Raw genomic sequence first — 11,803 nt, 5'->3', positions numbered from 1 at the left:
CACCCCCTGCACCCACAACTGGAGGACACCTAAGGATGGGGGGACCCATCCCAGGTGAGTCCAGGTAAGGTTTTTTGAAAATAAAATTCAGAGTGCCATGGGGGGCCTAACTTGGGCCCCCTACATGGCACTGTGCCCAATGGCCATGCCCAAGGGACAAAAGTCCCCTGGGCATGGTCATTGGGCTGGGGGGCATGTCTCCTGTCTTTACTAAGATAGGAGTCATATCCATGGGGGTTGTGCGTCCAAAAAATGACGCTAGTCAGGTTAGAGTCCTGTTTTTTACTCTAAACTGACTAGCGCCATTCTTTCCCACACAACCTCCAGTCTTCCCTTTGCCTCCCCTACCCGGTAGGCATCCTGTATTTTGATGCTAACCAGGCCTTAGAGCCCGCTTGCGCCACTCCTTATACACAGCACCCGGCTGGCATCCTGGAATGGCGCTAGCCGGCGCTATACTTTTGACACAAACCTGTGCTAACGCTGCTTGATTCACTTCTGTGCAGCAAATGATTCAAATAATAGGCCCCACAGTAGATATTTACAACTGGTCAGCCGTTTTAAGTTTGAGAAGAAGTCTGGGCCAACAGCCTGGGTGGCCGTTCAACTTGACCTTCTCCAAGCCAAAGCCAGGGAGCTATCTTCTCATCACTGTCATCCCTCACCACCCATTACAGAAGTAGTAGGCTATGTCGGTTTCTTCCAGATGAGTGCACAGAGACAAATCATAGTACTGATTCACGGGTGTCTTAATGGGACTTTACAGAGTTTTTTTAAGCTGTTTTTAACTAGGAGAGGAAGAAAGGAGGGAACACAATATGTTGATTAAGACACATATCCATAAAACACATACATAAAATAAAATAAAAAGAGCTTTCACATCATAGTAAATCAAGATTATTCAATTTCCTCATAGATCATAAAAAGATCCATGAGGAAACCCTAAGGCAACATAAAAAATGGCCCTGGCTGTGCACGCACATGGCACAGGAAATCCCTCTGGTGCCTGATTTCCTTCTGCCAAAACACATCTGTAGGAACTGGCAAGTAGTTTCCCTAGCCCCCTTTATTTTTCTGGGAAATGACGATTAGCATGCATAGTACACTGATGTTATTTCACTGAAAATGAAGGTGAAATGAGCCCATCGGCTCATTTCACTTTCACTGCCTAGGTACGCAGGGGCTATCGCAGCTGAGGTCAGTAGGAGTCCCCACTCAAGGGCTCCCACTGTCCATGGTTTGATACATTCGTGTCACAGGACTAGGCCCAGACATACAAGTGGGACACCAGGTTTATTGTACAGATGGGGCAATGCTGGGTGGTAGGAATTTTATGGATTCCTGAAGTTTTCATCATAGAAATGTAGAGAAAATACGTGAGTTCAGACAAAGTTTGTGGGTAAAAAAAAACCTAAAGGAATCCACGCACGTCATGCCATCCTGGATTTCCCTAGGTGTTTAGTTTTCAAAAATGTACAGATTGCCTAAGTTTGCCAAGGAACCAGCTGAGCTAGGGTCCACAATTTAGAGCTACCAACATTGGGAAAAGAGGGTTTATTTTCATTGCAAAACTGTACTGCATACATGTTGTGTTTCAGGCTGTTTCCTGTTGTGGGTACTGCGTCTACCCACACAAGTGAGGTACCATTTTTATTGTGAGACTGGGAATGCCAGGTGGAAGGAATGGCTGTGGCTTCCTGCAGATTCCAGAACTTTTCATCACAGATATATGAGGAAAATTGTTTTTTTGGCCTAAACTTGAGGTTAAATACAATGCGGTGAGAGCCATGCAAGTCAGCCCACCCTAGAAATCCATAGGTGTCTAGTTTTAAAAAATGTACAGGTTGGCTAGATTTCCCTAGGTGCCAGTTGTACTGGGGTAAATTCTAGAGCTACACACATCGGAAAAAAAAATCAGTTTTTGTTCATGTTGCATTTTGGGCTGTTTCTTGTCACAGGCGCTAGGCCTACCTACCGAAGTGAGGTACAATTTGTATTGGGTGCATAGATTAGTACAACATTTGTTGTTGCCATTTGGATTTCACTGCATTTGTGACTTTCAAATGTAAGCCAGTGCATGGGAAAGATAACATTTTGCAAAAAAATACCCTCTAAATCCTACGCTAGTAGGGGTATCTGGAAATTCAGAGTGTGGGAGGCTGTCACTCTATGTAGTGTGCAAAATGTTGTACACTCTGCAGAGGGTCCAGGCAACCACATGTTGGTTTACAGATGTAAAAAGTAGACCACCTAATGCTCTAATTTTGTATGGTAACTTGGTCGAACAGCTAGGCTATAATTGGAGAAGCGCAAAGCATTTGTTGTACTCACAGTATCAATACAAAATAACAAAAGAATAACTCAAGACCAATTTACAAAAATACTTCAGATTTTTATACATTTTTTAAGACCATGATCATCAAAATTGCGTAAGTACGTTTTAGGTTATGCATTTTCAAAGTTTACAAAACGTCTCAGTTCTGTGTGTTATTATGCATCATTGGAATCAATGCAGAAGTACTTTAAAAATGCATATAAAATCAGGCAATGCGTTTACCACGGTCTCCTCTCAGCTTTTGGTCAAGGTTGTTGGTGGGCCCTGTAGACCAGCTGGAGAAGTCCTGCTGGTTCCCAGTTTCTTCTGGAATAGCTGCAGAAAGCCTTTGGAGCTGGTGCAAGGCCACTGTGGGGGACCGCTTGGAAAAGCACTGGTGAGCCAAGAGCTGTGGGCACTAGTGCTCTTGAAAGCAGGAGGTGGATTACTTTGAGGGTAGCTTGCAGGCCAGCAGGGTCACTCTGGTGGGAGGTCCTGGTGTTGTCTGAAGTCTCTCAACTGGAGATACTTCTTGGTCCTTTTGCAGTGCATAGTGAACTGTCCTTCTCAGTGGCCGACATTGGGGTCGAATACCTCTGGGTACTGCATGGTTCTGCCAATGGAGGGCACAGTGCCACCAAACTTAGCACACTTGCACGGTTTATGATCTGGGTCCTCCAGGTAAAATTATGTCTGACTGCAATGTCCAGTTTCTTGGCCAGCAGTTGGTCAGTGAACTGGATTTGACTGGCTTTTGGGTCTTTGATGCAAACAAATGTTGCCTTTATTTTGATTTTTAAAAGAGTGGAGGTCCTCTGGGGGGGTTTTAGAATCTGACCAATGTCTGATAAATGGTGATTGTTGAGTCCTGGGTGCAGCAGGCAGGGTTTGGTGCGTTTTTCTTGATGCAGTAGGACTTAATGACCTAAAATAATTCCCCCCCCCCCCCAGGGAGCGATCCTTGCCTAAGGGGTCGCTCCCCTTGCGTGAAATTCACGTAGAGAAAAAAAACTCCCTGGTGTCTAGTGGTTTCTGCCCCCGTTGGGGGCAGATTGGCCTCCTCAAAATAGGCCAATTTGCCCCCAAGGGGGGCAGAAATATCCTAAATATAATTTTCCCCCTAGGGGAGCGACCCTTGCCTAAGGGGTCGCTCCCCACCTAAAAAAATAAATAAATAAATAACATAAAGAAAAAGAAAAAAAAAAATGATCCCTGGTGCCCTTTTGGGGGGCAGAAAAGGCCTTCCCAAAAAAATGCCCCCCCCCTGGGAGCGACCCTTGCCCAAGGGGTCGCTCCCTTTTGTCACTTTCTGCAAACAAAAAAAAATCCCTGGTGTCTAGTGGGGTTTCAAAAGCCGGATTTCAAGCAATCTGGCTTTTGAAACCCTGGGAGAGACTTCAAAGGGAAGGGAATACATTTCCTTCCCTTTGAAGCCCCTCCGGGCCTCCCCCACATGATTGAAAGAGAAATGCTGAGCATTTCTCTTTCAATCGCATGGGGGAGGACCCTGTGACAAATCAGCGCGCGCTCGCACGCTGACGTCACAGGGGGAGTGGGGGGTCGGGGGTGGAAGGGGAAGGTCTTCCCCTTCCATCTCCGCCTTGGGGGGGAGGGTGGTGCACAGGGGGGTGCGCTAGCGCTCCCCAAAGTTCCCGTGCTTTGGACGAGGTGACCTCGTCCAAGGCACACGGGAACTGTAGCCTTGGATGAGGTCACCTCGTCCAAGGCACAGAAACGGTTAAACTCCCCTTTTATTACATAAAGGTCACCTCTAAGGTAGGCCCTAGGTGGGCCTTAGGTCAGGGTGCTGTGTAATTACAAGATTGGACATGTACTTCTCAAGTTTTACATGTCATGGTAGTGAAAAACTCCTACATTTGATTTCCACTACAGTGAAGCCCCATCTTCTCATAGGATAACATTAAGGATTCCTTATTACATTTAATAAGCTGTATTCTCTACTTGAGATCAGGTAGATATGTCATTTTTGGTACCTATGGAAGTGTAATTATACACCCTGTTTAATGGTAGAGTTGGCTTTTTCATTACGGTTTTGACAATGACACGTTTAGAAATCTGGCATTTTTCTACCCTAAGCCATTTGTGCCTGCAGCCTGTCTTGGGTCACATGACTAGATGCAGCTGACAGTCTTTGTGAATTCCTCCCAGAAAGCCACACGATCAAGGAAATAGTTGTACATTAATGGGCCATTTGCTGGCAAGATGAGGGGGTAAGCACAGCTCATGTGAACAGCTTGTGCTCTGCCTTCACACTAATGGGCCTAACAACCCTGTATGTTATTGAAGGCAGCTTGGAGCCAGGGTAGAAGAGTCAGGAAGTTCCATGCACTTCAAATAACATTTCCAAAAACTTCTCCCACCTTCATAGAAGAAGCTTGCCAGGGCATGGAAATAGGACATTCCAACTGACTTTTCAGTACACTTCTAGACCAGTTGAATTTTTAACAGGAAGAAGGAATGCTCCTCTACTGAAAGGACTGCCACTCTGCTGGATTGCTACTTTGAAGGAGATACTGCCCAGCTGAGCTGATCTGCTGCCTACCGCCCTCTTGCCTAGTGAAGAACTGAACATGCAATTTTATTTTGAACCCAGGACCACAGAGTGACTCTAGGGCCTAGTGTGCTGGCCCCCTGATCTGAGTATCAGGGACATACAAGGATCCCCAAACCGATCCTGGACCGAGCTACAACATGTTCCTGACCCCCAAGTGGTGCCTCTCAGGTCCTTGACAATTGTTGTGGCTCACAGGCTTAAATCAAGCTTTTGGGCTGTTCACAACCAGGCCAATTTGCCACTTGTATCAAAAATCAGTGCAAGCTGCCACATCCTGTCTCTTCACACTCAGCATCAACTGCTCATGGGGTAACACCAACACAAAGCTCCAGACCACCTGTCCACGTCACCCAGCCTGAACTTCGCTCCACGCTGACAGCCTCTTGTGATTCTCTCTTTGCTCCACGTGGACATCTCTAATGTAAACGGGACCCTTTTCACAAAACGTGAGATGGTAAATCTTCAGTGGGTCTCATCTAGAACTGTATCTGGCCTGCATTCAATTGCAGTTGGCCTGAAATCTTGACTTCGACCTGGTACAGTGCGGCCAGATATATCCCAGGTTTTTGCTTTGGGCTTTTTGCACCTTTTTCACTTAACATTTTGGTGTCAAATAATTTATTAAAATTGATTCTATTTTTCTAAATTGGTTTGGGATTTTTCTTTTGTTTTCACTTCACTAGTGTTTGTGTGCTCCATAAATATTTTACACATTGCATCTACGTTAAGCCTGAATATGTCATTGAGACCCTGTGCCTACCAGCCTTATTTTTGAAAACAACTGAAAACTAATGCCACTAACCCAGTCCATTACCTCAGTCCGGTGACCTTAGCCTGCCCTGTCCTAGTTAAGTGGGTACACCTCATTGCTTGTTGGGAAATCTCAAAATCACAACCCCCTCAAACTTTATTAACTAAGCTACAAAACACTGCTCTTGGTTGACTTTCAAAAACACATAAAATGCATGTCATCACCTTCAGCTTGGTATCACAGATGACTTCTAAAGTAGCATAACCAATAATCTCAGAATGACCATGATGTATGTCATCCCCAATAGTATAATCAGTTGCCTCAATGCAATTGCATCTGAACAAAAAACGTTTAACGAAATTTAAAAATAGTAATGGTTGCTGCTCCTGCACTCTGTTTTCTGCTTCGTGTGCCCTATTTCAAGATGTTAGTGTATGAGAACATGCATTGCTTGCTGCAATGGCTGGATACATGTCTCACTGATCTGTATGCACCTGTACATAAGACCATTATAAATCACAGGTGTACATCTTAATGACCGCCACAAGCATGCAGAATGCCTATGAGCCATCATAGATAGTCATACAGACTCCGCTGGCAGCCCACCACGGTTAGAGTTCAGAATGAATGCTCACATGATGTATGGACTCCCCTCTGCCTGTGGAGATCTTAATGCCTATAGAGGAATCACCACAGCAGCATCTCCCTATATGTTCAATGAAATGACAAGTGACCCTCATCTTGTTTTAGACCCACTCTGAATATTTTCCATTAACAACCTCCTAAAGTGGAAATTCTTTGCATGCGCATTATTTCTTGAAAAGTTGCTCCTGAGGAAAAGCTGGAGAAAATTTATTTTTAGGATGGGAAAGAAATTTGTACAGTCCATGGGGTATAATTAAGAGCCCCTAGCGCCATTCTATTACCACATTAGCATCATTTTTTGACACTAATGTACCATTAGAAGGCCAAAAACTGCCATATTTACAAAGTGGTGCAATGCGCCAGGCATGATGTATGCAAAGGAGCCCTTCCCCCATTAAGGGGGCCGAAAACATGGCTCAAGGAAATCTAACAGATTTCCTTGTGTCATTTTTTTCCGGCACTTTTACCGCCTGCTCAGAGCAGGCATCAAAAGGGGGCATACCATTGAATACAATGGGCCCCTACTTACTCTGCAGGAGTAGGGCCACAATTTTAGCGCTACTCCTGCAGAGTACAAAAATAGGGTTAAAAAATGATGCTATTTCCCCCTACCCTGCGCCATGGTGTGCTATAATTTAAATATGGCGCACACATGGTGGCGGTGGGGGGCGCTAAAGGGCGCAAAAATGTGGAAGAATTCTCTAGAGGAGGAACAAGCTTTGTAGAACCTTTGGTTGTGGGGCACACGTGCTCTGCTGCAGCCCTCAGCAAACCATGTCACTAGGGGCGCTGTTCTCCTACAAGTTAGACATTTATTCTTGCATGTATTATCCTAAGTTTGGAGAACGTTTCTCACATGTTTCTCAATGCTCGGTATATTTTACATACATGAATGTAACGTGCTATCACTGCTGCATATGAACTTTTCAATTTTGTGATTGTATTCTAAGACATCTTTCCGCCTGATGAAAAGCCTCTCACCATCCACATGAATTTTGAGAACGCATGTACTCACATGTTAAGGATGGAAATATACCTTGGAAGTTAAATTTTGATTGGTCACATATGTTCCAAGGCCTCGCACCCTGCTTTTCCCCTACCAGGGAACATCTTTGCTGTCATGAAAGATTAAGGCCCACATTTCTACTTTTTGATGCAAATCAGCACCATGGCAGATTTGCATCAAAAAGTTTACCACCTGCTAACGCCATTCCAACGTGCCAGCCGGGCACCTTTTTTATGGAATGACGTTAGCCGGCGCTGCGGCCTGGTTTGCGTCAAAATAAATGACTCACACCGGGCAGTGGAGACGAAGGGAAGACTAAGGGATTGTGCATCAAAGAATGGTGCAAGTCAGGTTAGAGTCAAAAGTATTGGCTCCAACCTGACTTGAGCCATTTTTTGATGCACATCACCCATGGAAATGACTCCTGTATTAGCAAAGACAGGAGTCATGCCTCCCTGCCCAATGGCCATGCCCAGGGAACTTCTGTCCCCTGGTCATGGCCATTGGGCACAGTGGCATGTAGTGGGGCTCAAGTTAGGCCCCCTATGCCACACTAAAAAAAACAAAAATGATACTTACCTGCACTTACCTGCATTCACCATGGATGGGTCCCCCCATGGAAAAGAGCCCACAGGTCCCTTAACGCCTGCCTTGACCCAGGCATTAATTTCTGACGTAAATCTGGATTTACGTCATTTTCCGGCTCTGCCTACCAGCCGTGCCCCATTTTTGCCCAGTTGGATAAATATGGCGCATGGGTGTTTAAGTCATTTTTTGGACGGGAACGCCTACCTTGCATGTCATTAATGCATGGTGGTTTCAAGCATCCAGAAAATGACACATACTGAGAAATGTTGACTTTAGCGGGGTCTAACGTCAAAGTATAAATATGATCTTAGTTTTGCGTTGAATTTGCGTAAAAAACAACTACGCAAATCTGGCGCCAGCTGAGTACAAACATGCCCCTAAGTGAGGAAATTGCTCTGCAAATTTAAATAGTGATGAGCAAACATGAATTTTCACTCGTGCAAGGGGCAGTGTGCTCATTTGATGAAGATGAATGAATTTATATCCCATCACATCACTTCACATCATGCACTTCAATATGGAAACTCCCCAAAACATTTAAAAAAAGAAGTACGGCATTATGAACTTTATTAACCAAGCATGCGCCCTAGCAATGTTGTTTATTTTAAAAAATATGTGTGTAGTGTGAGAGATAGCACTGCTTGCATGAAGTGTGTGCTGAAGGAAAAAAGACACAGAAGAAGCCAAACAGTATGTGGAAACTATTAGAAAAAAGAGAGATTGCATATTCCACGTTGAAAATATTTGCTTGAGAAAATCTTTCAATTGCTGTTCATAACATGATGCTGAAGTAGGTGTTTGAGTTCTAAGATAAATTAGTTGATATTCTATTAAACTTTTTTTGCACCACAACTAAAATAAACAAAAACATAACAAAACAAGTCCTCTTACTGAGACAGTCCCATGTGCCTCTCAGTGAACGTCACCCTCCATGAGCAGCGGGCACCCTGCCCACGCACCCTCCTTCGCACCCCAGAAGGCCCTTTAAATATGGTCCTCTCTCCGGGCTGCAGATGGTTTTCTGGGATCCCAGCCACTGTTCTGTCTGCTGATGAGGTGAGCACCTGTGTCACTAATGCATGACCAGCTATGAGTGCCTTACATATCTTTTATTTTCCAATGTCATGGAAGGTTAAAATTCTAATGCAGGTGGTTTAAACCTGTGCCCTGGAGGCCTGAGTTCAGTCCACATTTTTAAGATTTGCACTTAAGATAAATGTGTATGCAAAACCTCAAAATGCAAATAAAGTACCCAGTTTGTGACTCTGCTGAAAGTCGTGCCTCGAGCACGTTGATTTCTGTGATAACTTAAATAAGATAATTACAGATTGCGCTTCGAGGTGACTGCTAGGTGTGACTTTTTATGCACAAGTTGAAAGTGCAGGTATGGAAGAGTCCTTGTGCCTTTTGAATGAGGAGATTTCTAACTAATCTCTGCACCTTCTTCTACACACTGCCTGCCTTTTCATGACATTTCATGAGCCTGTTCAGTTCCAAAACATTGTTCAGAACAGATATCCCTTAAGTAATAAATTGCAATGAGCCTGAGCTCACGAGGAGGTTGACCTGCGGCTTGCATGAAAACTGATCTACACAGTGCATCTTAGTAACGTGAGACGTGCATGTTGTGTCAGAGTGAGCGGGAAAGTATAGGCACCGGAAGTAGAGGGCCTGGGGGTCTCAGACCACCCTGAACAAACCTGCTGGGGATCAGAGGGCGAATGGACAATGAAGAAGCAGATCTAGTTTGTCTCATTTTCTCTGTATTCAAAGAGAGAGGTCAAATGTACTGTTCTTCTGACATATTGACCCTCATTCTTTGTACATGGGAATTGACATTTACTCTTCTCTGATTGGAAATTGAGAGGCTTTTCTAAACTGAACTATGTGACAATCTTGTTGGGGCACAGGGAGTATAAAATTAAAGGCTGCAGAATTTAATTATTTTAAAGCCGCATTGCTGGTGGTCCGACTGCCATCCGCGAGTCTGAAGGTCTAGTGACCACCAGACTCATGATGAGGCCCAATATCTTTTGTGCTCTCTATATATTTATTGTACAGATCCTTCTCAGCAAACCTAGTAGCTATTTCAATGGAAAATGAGTTCTGTAAATGACAGTTTGCAACCACACCATGCTTTAGCAGTATGTTTGTGACAGTGAGGTCCTCATTGCACCGCCAGCTGCACACATCTCTCCGGCTGAATGGTTATACCTCGTTTTCTACACTTGCTCTCTATTTGGCATTTGGATTTTTCCAGTGCTTAGTTTGCGTTTGTTGTTTCCGGTGCGGAGCACCAGCACTTATTTCTGAGGGCCGGCGCTTAGTTTACTGTCTCAAGCATTTACTGCGAGCAAAAGAAACGTGGGAAAGACGGAGGAAGAGAAAAACGAAAAATTTCAGAAAGGGGAAAAGCAGGAAGCTGCAAGAGTGAGCTGAAGGGGCAGGGAGTGGCTGTAAATGGATTGAAGAGGCCCTAGGTGGCTTCAGGATTACGCTGCCTCAGTATTCAGTGCTCGCACTTTTACTTACAGCATCCGCGTGTTTAAGAGGAAAGCTTTGAGCACCGGCACCTTTTTATTTACAAAGTAAGCACTGGATTTTTCACAATGTTTAAGACTGAATTATTGTAACACTGAGAGCAGCACGCCACCATGAAATCTGTTCCAGCACCACTGTTTGACTACTTTTATTTTTACTTCTAAATAACCCAGGGCCTTTTCCAACTATTACATTTTGTACTTTAAGCATACTTTGTATTTTACCTTTGTAGTTGAAACTCTTTTTAAGCCTCCCCTTCTGCACGTGCTCCTGGTGAAATGGGAAACATCTAACCATCTTCTCCGGCCATATGAATTACCAAAGAATAAGCAGCAGAACCCATTATTTTCATCTTCCACCGTTCGGCCCTGCCACCTTGGTCACCCACTACACCCGGAGGGGCAGATCTGCTACCACTTTGTGCTGAGTTTCCATCACTAAGATATCACAACTGGTACAATCTGTTGATTTGCAATTTGATTTTCAGCCCAAAACTCTATTTGCTCTGGAATGTAGCTCGGAAGGAAAGCAAAGTAGCACCAGTGTTTCTTTGCACAGCTTTGGATAAGGGGGATCTCCAGGGTAACTCATGGGCATTCTCATGCCCACACCATGGAATTTGACAGAAGGCCCTATCTACTAAAAACTGTAGACATGAGTTTACACCACTAAAGATAACGCATCTTGTAAGAAAGGTGGTAAAAAGAAAGAATGTTTACTTTTGTCTAATGTTCTCAACAGTGCATGTATGCTCTGCTGCACAGCACACATTCAAACCCTGAAAAGTGGTAACTGTAAGCCTAGTGCTTTGCACTGTAAGGGTACCATTCTTGTACAAAGCCTAAGCCACACACACACACACACACACACACCTTTTTACTATGGTACAAGGAGGTATGCGTTGGTGCATTGCAGCCTTCAGTACACCAGAGCAGGGAGACAGTATGCAGCTACAACCAGACTTTTGTTCTGTGATCTTTAATATAAAATGTGTTTTGATTGATTTAAACATATGTACAGTGTATAAAAAAGTGGTGCTATTTTGGTCTGTGAGAGTGGCTGTCATGAAAATCATCAGCGGTGTTAGGTACCTCTGTAAACTGTTCAGGTTAAACTTTCCAATCATGACATAACCAGTATTGCTGATATGAAGTATCATTGTGTTTAGTGTGTCCTTCTGGAGAATTTGGATTTTCTCTAATAGGTACCAGAACCAGGTTCTTAATAGCTAATATTTGGAGGGAGCAAAACAGTTCCAAATTTTAGTAGAAAAGGTGATGTTTGCATTAAAAAAATTGCATTTTTATATTAAAGTTAGAATTGCATTTTAGAGAAATTAGATAATCACTAATTGTATGTGATTTTTGTCACCGATATGTAACT

General features: G+C 43.9%; 1 pseudogene; it reads right to left on the bottom strand.

Annotated features, from left to right (window-relative positions):
* The window catches only part of LOC138246758 (hsp90 co-chaperone Cdc37-like), a 114,100-nt pseudogene extending 102,521 nt beyond the window's left edge, over nt 1–11,579 (bottom strand).
* Nucleotides 11,580–11,803: the final 224 nt, after the last annotated feature.

The sequence above is a fragment of the Pleurodeles waltl genome, chromosome 7 (assembly GCF_031143425.1).
Source record: "Pleurodeles waltl isolate 20211129_DDA chromosome 7, aPleWal1.hap1.20221129, whole genome shotgun sequence".
In the NCBI taxonomy this organism is placed as follows: Eukaryota; Metazoa; Chordata; class Amphibia; order Caudata; family Salamandridae; genus Pleurodeles; species Pleurodeles waltl.
Note: the sequence above shows the minus strand (reverse complement) of the source record. Positions and strands in the feature narration are given on the sequence as shown.